Consider the following 8,992-nt stretch of genomic DNA (forward strand, 5'->3'; position numbering starts at 1 on the left):
AAATTGAAATCATATCAAGCATCTTTTCCAACCACAACACTAGGAAATTAGAAATCAACTATAAGAAAAAAAATGTAAAAAACAAGAACACATGAAGGCTAAATAATATGCTACTAAACAACGATCACTGAAGAAATCAAAGAAGAAATATAAAAATACCTAGAGGCAAATGAAAGTAAAAACAGGATGATCTAAAACCTATGGGACACGGCAAAAGCTGTTCGAAGAGGGAAGTTTATAGCAATATAATCTCACCTCAGGAAACAAGAAAAATCTCAAATAAACAACCTAGCCTTACATCTAAAGAAAAGAAGAACAAACAAATACCATAGTTGGTAAAAGGAAAGGAATCATAAAGATCAGAGCAGAAATAAATGAACTAGAGATGAAGAAAACAATAGATATGACAATGAAACCAAAAGTTTGTTCTTTGAAAAGATAAGCAAAATTCATGAACCTTCAGCCAGACTTATCAAGAAAAAAAGGGAGAGGGCTCAAATCAATAAAATTAGAAATGAAAAAGGAGAATTTACCACAGACACCACAGAAATATAAAGGATAATAAATGACTACTACAACCAGTTATATGCCAATAAAATGGACAACTGAGAAGAAATGGACAAATTCTTAGAAAGACACAATCTCCAAGACTGAACCAGGAAGAAATAGAAAATATGAACAGACCAATCACAAGTACTGAAATTGAAACTGTGATTTAAAAACTCCCACCAAACAAAAGTTCAGGACCAGAGGGCTTCACAGGCGAATTCTATCAAACGTTTAGAGAAAAGTTAACACCTATCCGTCTGAAACTCTTCCAAAAACTGGCAGAGGAAGAAACACTCCCAAACCCTTTCTATGAGGCCACCATCACCCTGATACCAAAACCAGAAGAAGACACCACAAAAAAAGAAAATAACAGGCCAATATCACTGATGATCATAGATGCAAAAACCCTCAACAAAATAGTGGCAAACTGAATCCAACAAAATATTAAAAGGATCATACACCATGTTCAAGTGGGATTTATCCCAGGGATGCAAGGATTCTTCAATATCCACAAGTCAGTCAGTGTGATAATCACATTAACACCTTGAAGAATAAAAACCATATAATCATCTCAATAGATGCAGAAAAAGCTTTTGACAAAATCAACACCCATTTATGATAGTAACTCTCCAGAAAGTGAGCAACTCAAGCTTTCCTTGAATTTGCTATGGGAAATTGTCTTCAAACTTCTCTCACATCTGGAAAGAGAAAAATCCCTCACCCATGAGTTTCCACACTCCCATCAGGAGCTTCTATACAGGGGTACCCCAAGGGCCAAGAAATTTCACATGCTTTTTATATGAGCTACAACAGCTGCCTTTTCAATCAAATGTTCTCCAGGCTCTTAGTGTGAGAGTAATATATCAGACCCTTTTTCCTAAGAGAAAAACTAAAGTGTAACTAATAATTTGTTGAGTGCATACTATATGCTATGGGCACTTTCATATGCATTATCTCTAATCTAACAGAGAAATTTAAATGAAATATTTAAAAATATTCCATTAACCCAAACGAAGACAGGAAAAAAGAATTGTAAGAAGAAAAACCTAAACAAAACAGAATAGGAAACAAATAGCAAAAGGGTATTGTTTAAATTTAACAAAATACTTGCAAAATCTCTACACTGAAAACTACAAGATGCAGGATACAAAATTAATGCACAGAAATCTCTGGCATTCCTATACACTAATGATGAAAAATCTGAAAGAGAAATTAAGGAAACACTCCCATTTACCACTGCAACAAAAAGAATAAAATACCTAGGAATAAACTACCTAGGGAGAAAAAAGACCTGTATGCAGAAAACTATAAGACACTGATGAAAGAAGTTAAAGATGATACCAACAGATGGAGAGATATACCATGTTCTTGGATTGGAAGAATCAATATTGTGAAAATGACTATACTACCCAAAGCAATCTACAGATTCAATGCAATCCCTATCAAATTACCAATGGCATTTTTTATGGAATTAGAATAAAAAATCTTAAAATTTGTGTGGAGACACAAAAGACCCCGAATAGCCAAAGCAGTCTTGAGGGAAAAAAATGGAGCTGGAGGAATCAGACTCCCTGACTTCAGACCATAGTATAAAGCTACAGTAATTAAGACAATATGGTATTGGCACCAAAACAGAAACATAGATCAATGGAACAAGATAGAAAGCGCAGAGATAAACCCATGCACCTATGGTCAACTAATCTATGACAAAGGAGGCAAGGATATACAATGGAGAAAAGACAGTCTCTTCGATAAGTGGTGCTGGGAAAACTGGACAGCTACATGTCAAAGAATGAAATTAGAACACTCCTTAACACCATACACAAAAATAAACTCAAAATGGATTCAAGACCTAAATGTAAGACCAGACACTATAAAACTCTTAGAGGAAAACATAGGAAGAACACTCTTTGACATAAATCACAAAAAGATCTTTTTTGATCCACTTCCTAGAGTAATGGAAATTAAAAAACAAAAACAAATGGGACCTACTGAAACTTCAAAGCTTTTGCACAGAAAAGGGAACCATAAACAAGATGAAAAGACAACCCTCAGAATGGGAGAAAATATTTGCAAATGAATAAATGGAAAAAGGATTAATCAATATTAAAAAAACAAACAACCCAATCCAAAAATGGGCAGAAGACCTAAATAGACATTTCTCCAAAGAAGACATACAGATGGCCAAGAAGCACATGAAAAGCTGCTCAACATCACTAATCATTAGAGAAATGCAAATCAAAACTGCAATGAGGTATCACCTCACACCAGTTAGAATGGGCATCATCAGAAAATCTACTAACAACAAATGCTGGAGAGGGTGTGGAGAAAAGGGAACCCTGTTGCACTGTTGGTGGGAACGTAAATTGATACAGCCACTATGGAGAACAGTATGGAGGTTCCTTAAAAAACTAAAAATAGAATTACCATATGATCCAACAATCCCACTACTGGGCATGTACCCAGAGGAAACCATAATTCAAAAAGACACATGCACCCCAATGTTCATTGCAGCACTATTTACAATAGCCAGGTCATGGAAGCAAACTAAATGCCCATCAACAGAAGAATGGATAAAGATATGGTACATATATACAATGGAATATTACTCAGCCATAAAACGGAACAAAACTGGGTCATTTGTTGAGATGTGGATGGATCTAGAGACTGTCATACAGAGTGAAGTAAGTCAGAAAGAGAAAAACAAATATCGTATATTAATGCACATATGTGAAACCTAGAAAAATGGTGAACCGATGAACGGATGAACCGATGAACAGATGAACTGGTTTGCAAGGCAGAAATTGAGACACAGATGTAGAGAACAAACGTATGGACACCAAGGGGGGAAAGCCGCGGGGGGTGGCGGTGGTGGTGTGATGAATTGGGCGATTGGGATTGACATGTATACACTGATGTGTATAAAATTGATGACTAATAAGAACCTGCTGTATAAAAAAATAAAATTAAATTAAAAAAAATTTTTTTAAAGTAGAAACAGGATTAAATAGAAAGCTAGGTGTTATTATTTCTCATTTAAAGTATATTAAAAGAATTTTCTGGGGAGAAAAAGAAAACTACAAAACAGTGCTGAGAGGAATTAAAGAGACGTAAATATTAGGAGAGATATACTATGCTCATACACTGGAAGACTCAATATTGTTAATATGTCAGTTCTCCCCAACTTATTGATTCAGTGCAATCCCAATCAGAGTTACAACTATCTATTTCATAAATGTAAAAGTTGACTCTCAAGTTTATTAAAGGCAAAGGATCCAGAATAGCCAGAACAATCTTGAAGAAGAACTAAGTTAGAGGACTCTGATGTCAAGGCTTACTATAAACCTATAGTAATCAAGACAGTAGTACTGGCATAAAGACAGAAAAATAGATCGACAGGAAAGAACAGAGTCCAGAAATGGACCCAGACATATATGGTCAATTAATTTTTTGCAAAGGTACCAAGGCAAGGGGGAAAGAAAAGTCTTTTCAATAAATTTATTGAAAAAGTCTTTTCAATAAATGGGTAAACGTTTTAACAAACTTAAACTTCAACCCCTACCTCATAACACACTCAAATATTAATATGAGAAGAATCAAATATCTAAATGTGTATGCTGAGAGCATCGGTGGAGTAAAGGGAGTTTGGTCACAGCCAGGGAAATTGATCAAATAAAGAAATAAATGAAAGAAAATTGGAGTCTGAATTTTCACTGCTGGAAGAGGAATATACCAATATGGAAAGGGAGAAAACTCGAATGAACCATGTGGTGTGTTGGATTAGAATTGGTGGCATTGGTGTGAACTAATGGTCTTCAGTATAGAGAGGTGAATATAGATCAATACAGAGGTAAAGTAGAGGATAATGTGTGTGTGGAATAAATATATTTCATTTACTATATCTTTTCACTGCTGAGAGGGGCTCCCACTGCCAAATCTGGGACCATTAAATGTCAAAATAAATAATGATAGCAATGGGTCCTAGCCCGGTGGGTAAAATAGAAATGCTAGAGTCTATAGAAACTTAATAAGTTGATGAATAAACTAAAAGTTTAATGAGAAATGGGATGTTTCCATAGTCTCTAAAAACCTCTCAAGGAAACACTTTTTAATTGCAATGGGAAAACAAGTAACTTTAGAGTGGAGAAACTTTGCAGACACCACCTTCATCCTGTGATCAAAGTTAACATCATCAATAACAGGAAAACTGAAATCCTGTGCCAAGTAATAGGATGCAAAGAGAAGAACACAGCTTCATTTCTGTGATACGCTTGTCAAAGACGCAAGAATTGAATCACGAAGAAACATCAGACAAACCCAAACTGAGAGACATTCTACAAAATAACTGGCTTGTAGTCATCAGAAGTGTCAAAATCATGAAAATCAAGGAAAGACCGAGGAATTGTTCCAGATTGAAGGAGACTAAATATACATATCTAAATGCAATGAGTAATTCTGAACTAGAGTCTTCTCCTCAAATGGATATTCCTGGGGAAACTGGTGAAACTTGAATGAGGTCTGAGGATACTGATGCTGATTTCCTGATTTTGATGGCTATACTGTAGTTAGGCAGGAGAATATCCTTACGGGAAGAAAACATATATTAAACATACATATATAGGGTGATGGGACATCGTGCAGGCAACTTATTCTCAAATGATTCAGGAAAAGTCTTTTATAGAATACTTATTTTTTTGCAAGTTTGAGATTATTTCAAGGAAAATATTGTAAGGGGAAAAAGTCTAGTGGAGAGGTGCTATAGAATCACACCACCTTCCTGTGTTATGTTTGGCATATACATATGTGCTACCCTACAGCCTCCCCCAGCCAGCTACGACATGGTTGCAGGACCAGCCATATGAGGAATCAATCCCCCATTTTCTGGAACTGGAAAGACATCGAATGGTGCTTGTTCTTCAGGCCTTCAGAATACAGTATGAGTATTTCTGAAATTCCTTTTTTTGGAACATAGACTGGGTCACCTCTGAATGAGCTATAACTTTTTTAGAAGGCAGAATGAGTCTCTCTCCACCCCCTTAAGAAGGTGCAGGGGTGAGACTGAGGAGGATGAAGAGATCTAGTTCCTGGTAAAAATAGAATACTCCCAGTTGGTTATAGGCGAAGGCAGCTGTGTTGATTATTCTTCATTTGCACCTTCCTCCTTTCCCCCAAATCCATTCTCGTTCCCTTTCTTCTTTACTTTGTACTCCAGGAGGGCACATCCTGATCTCTTGCCATCTAGTTTCTACTTGGGTTCTGCCAACGAGGGGTGGGCAGGATGGGAGAGTGGGAGGAGAAATGGGCCATGGTGTTTCCTCCTCTGCCCACTCTCTGCACTGGCGCTGCTGCCGTGGTGGTGGCGGCATCTCTCCATGATTCCACCAGCTGCTGGAAACCCTCCTCTGTGCTTCTAGCTCTTGCTGGGTTCTGGAAGGGTTCACCCCCTTCTCTCCCCTGGTCCTTTCAGGCCTTGGGGAGGTGATGGCTTTCCCAGCAATAAAGAACTAGTTTCCTGCAATGAAAGACAAAACCTAAGCGATATATGATGGACTTAATGAAGAAGCTAAATATTCTGCACAAGTGGCTACATTTCCTTCCAAAAGTAGCTTCAAGTTAAGTAATTTTAAGAACTGATTCACTTTCCTTTATATTAAGCTATATGGGGAAACTGTGTACAGGGAAGGGACCGTGGAGTAGATGGTATGATTGTTCAGTATCTTCACTGTGTCTCCCTGAGGAGGACGAGCCCCTGCCCTATGACATGTGACTGTCTCTGGACAATGAAATGGGAGCAGAAGGGATAGTGCCTCTAACTCATCTTGTGAGTCTCTCATTTTTCTTTTTCCTTTGCCGTGAGACCAGAATTGTCCTGAGAGCTGAGTTTGTTACCGAGTTCAAGCTCATACTACTTATCGTATGATAGGCCGATAAACCAAGAGACAAGTTGTTGGGGCAAGGCATAGCGACTTTATTCAGAAAGCCAGTGAACCAAGATGGTGGACTTGTGTGCCCAAGTCCGCATGGACAGTATCTTGCCCGAATTAGCGGAGGGAGTAAAGTCAAACATTTCCTGGTTCCAGTCAGCCTCCAGAGGCTTTCTTCCTCCCTGCAGTCATTCACAGGTGGGACTGTTCAGGATGTTTCCTGTGAGCTAAACAAAAGAATTTTAGCTTAACGTTCATTACCTGGGAGGCAGGGTTCCCAGAGATGGGCCATTATGTATCGTTTAAGCTTATAGGCAATATCCCTTTAGTGATCAGCTTGTAATAGAATACAAAGATTCTTCCCTATTACAATTCCCCACTGTCAATATCCATCCCACAATCTTGTGGGAAAAGGGACAAGTGTTCTGGCTACTTCTGGAGGTGATGAATATTCCTTAGAATCTTTGGTCAGTCCTTTTTTATCTACCACTATTTGAACCTGGTGAAACCCCTTAACACTTTGTTGTCTAATTTGTACTTGAACTTGGGATTTTGGTTCCAGTTCCCAAGACATACACTCAATTCCTGTGCTAGTTATTTGAACAAAAGTAAACAAATTGGGTGACCCTTCTCCAGCTACAATGAAACTACCATCTACTTCAGTTGGATGGGCAAGACCTGCTGGAGGCAAACACATGAACAGAGGCTGGTAAAGTGTCCAAAGTTTTAACATAATTGGCAACTGCTAGGTCTTTTAAAGTATTTACGAGATTCTCTAGCCTGGGCAGACACCTGGAGTGGCCTACCATACAATACTTCAAAGGGGTTTAATTTAAGCCTGCTTCTGGGAGCCACTGATCTGTAGCGGGGCAACTGGCAAGGCCTTATCCCAAGTTAAATTAGTATTCATTTTCTTGGTTTTTCCTGTTGATTGCAGCCTCCAGGATGAATGTAGTTCCAACGCCTTAATCCAAATCAGGGGATAATTTTCTTAAGGAGGGTTTTAACTAATTAGAAGCTACTGATTTTAAAAACTAAAAATGTAGAACTTCCACATACAAAACAAATGGTTCACAAAACTTTCTTCTCTCCTTCTGAAGGTTTTACGATGCATTGTCATCATTAACCAGTCTTACTATAATTTAAATGGCCAATTGAGACAAACGGTTCTGACACCATTCTTCCACTGATTAAGACTGGGGTGGCAGGTATTGGGGATAACATTCATTTAGCCTTCTGAGCTTTCTGGGCAGACTTGGTGACCCTGCCAGTTCCCACTGCCCTTCTTGTCCACTGCTTTGATGACACCCACAGCAACCATCTGTCATGTCATGAACAGCAAAACGGCCCAGAGAAGGATAGTCAGAGAAGCTCAACACACACGGGCTTACCAGGAACCATATCAATGATGGCAGCATCACTAGATTTCAGGAATATGGAGCCATGTTCCAGCTTTTTCCCAGAATGATGATCAATCTTCTCCTTCATCCCAGCAGACTTGCAAGCAATGTGAGCTGTGTGACAATCCAGCACAGGTGCATATCCAGTACTGACTTGGCCTGGATGGTTCAAGGTAATCCCTTGAGCTGCGAAGCCAGCTGCTTCCATTGGCGGGTCATTTTTGCTGTCACCGGTTGCACTGCCACGACGGAACATTTTTGACAGACACGTTCTTGACATCGAAGCCCACATTGTTCCCAGGAAGGGCTTTACTCAAAGCTTCATAGTGCATTTCAACAGACTTTACTTCAGTTGTAATGTTGACTGGAGCAAAGGTGACCACCATGCCAGATTTGAGAACAGTCTCCACTGGACCCCCATGGACAGTACCAATACCACCAATTTTGTATATGTCCTGGAGGGACAGATGCAAGGAATACATTGGCTGGTATCTTGACAAGTCAGTCTATGGGAGAAGTGATCCTCTTGCCTCAAAGGACATTGCTTTAGATTAGGTGTCCTGACATCCCTTCTTAATGGGATTAGTATTGGCCATGTGTTACTGGCCTTCGCTGGGGTGCTGTGAGCACACACTTCTGGTCTTAACTTTTCGTAGACTTCAAGGGGTAGGGTGTGGGGGGAAGCTCTGTCTCCTTTCCTGGGATTTTTATTTTTTGCCAAATTTCTTGAGTTCTGTTTAAACTTTTGCTTTGGTTCCCCTTTTCAAAGGCCTGCCAAGATGCACTAATAAGTATTGCTCTAATTCCAGCATTTCTCCCTCACTGGGATCTCAGTTTGTTTCGTCTGTGGGTACTGCCAAGTGGGCTTCAGGTGTAGAGGATTACCCCTATAAAGGAGGGTGGTGATCTTTCCAATTAAAATATAAACCCAGCTGGCTAGTTATTTGCATTTAACCCCCTATGTGAGATAACAGCAATTGAAATTGTCCTGCCCTGGGAGTGGCTCCTGGCCCAAACTCCTGGCCCAAACTCCTGGCCCAAACTCCTGGCCCTTTTGGTTCTTAGATGGTGATACCAGACCAAGTCCCTGTGGCCCAGAAACTAACAGGATTTTCTAAT

At 39.3% G+C, this 8,992-nt stretch overlaps 1 pseudogene; it reads right to left on the reverse strand.

Moving 5' to 3' along the window:
* Positions 1 to 7,697: 7,697 nt before the first annotated feature.
* Positions 7,698 to 8,355, reverse strand: LOC136142416 (elongation factor 1-alpha 1 pseudogene; annotated as a pseudogene).
* Positions 8,356 to 8,992: the final 637 nt, after the last annotated feature.

This window comes from Phocoena phocoena, chromosome 1, assembly GCF_963924675.1.
Source record: "Phocoena phocoena chromosome 1, mPhoPho1.1, whole genome shotgun sequence".
Classification (NCBI taxonomy): Eukaryota; Metazoa; Chordata; class Mammalia; order Artiodactyla; family Phocoenidae; genus Phocoena; species Phocoena phocoena.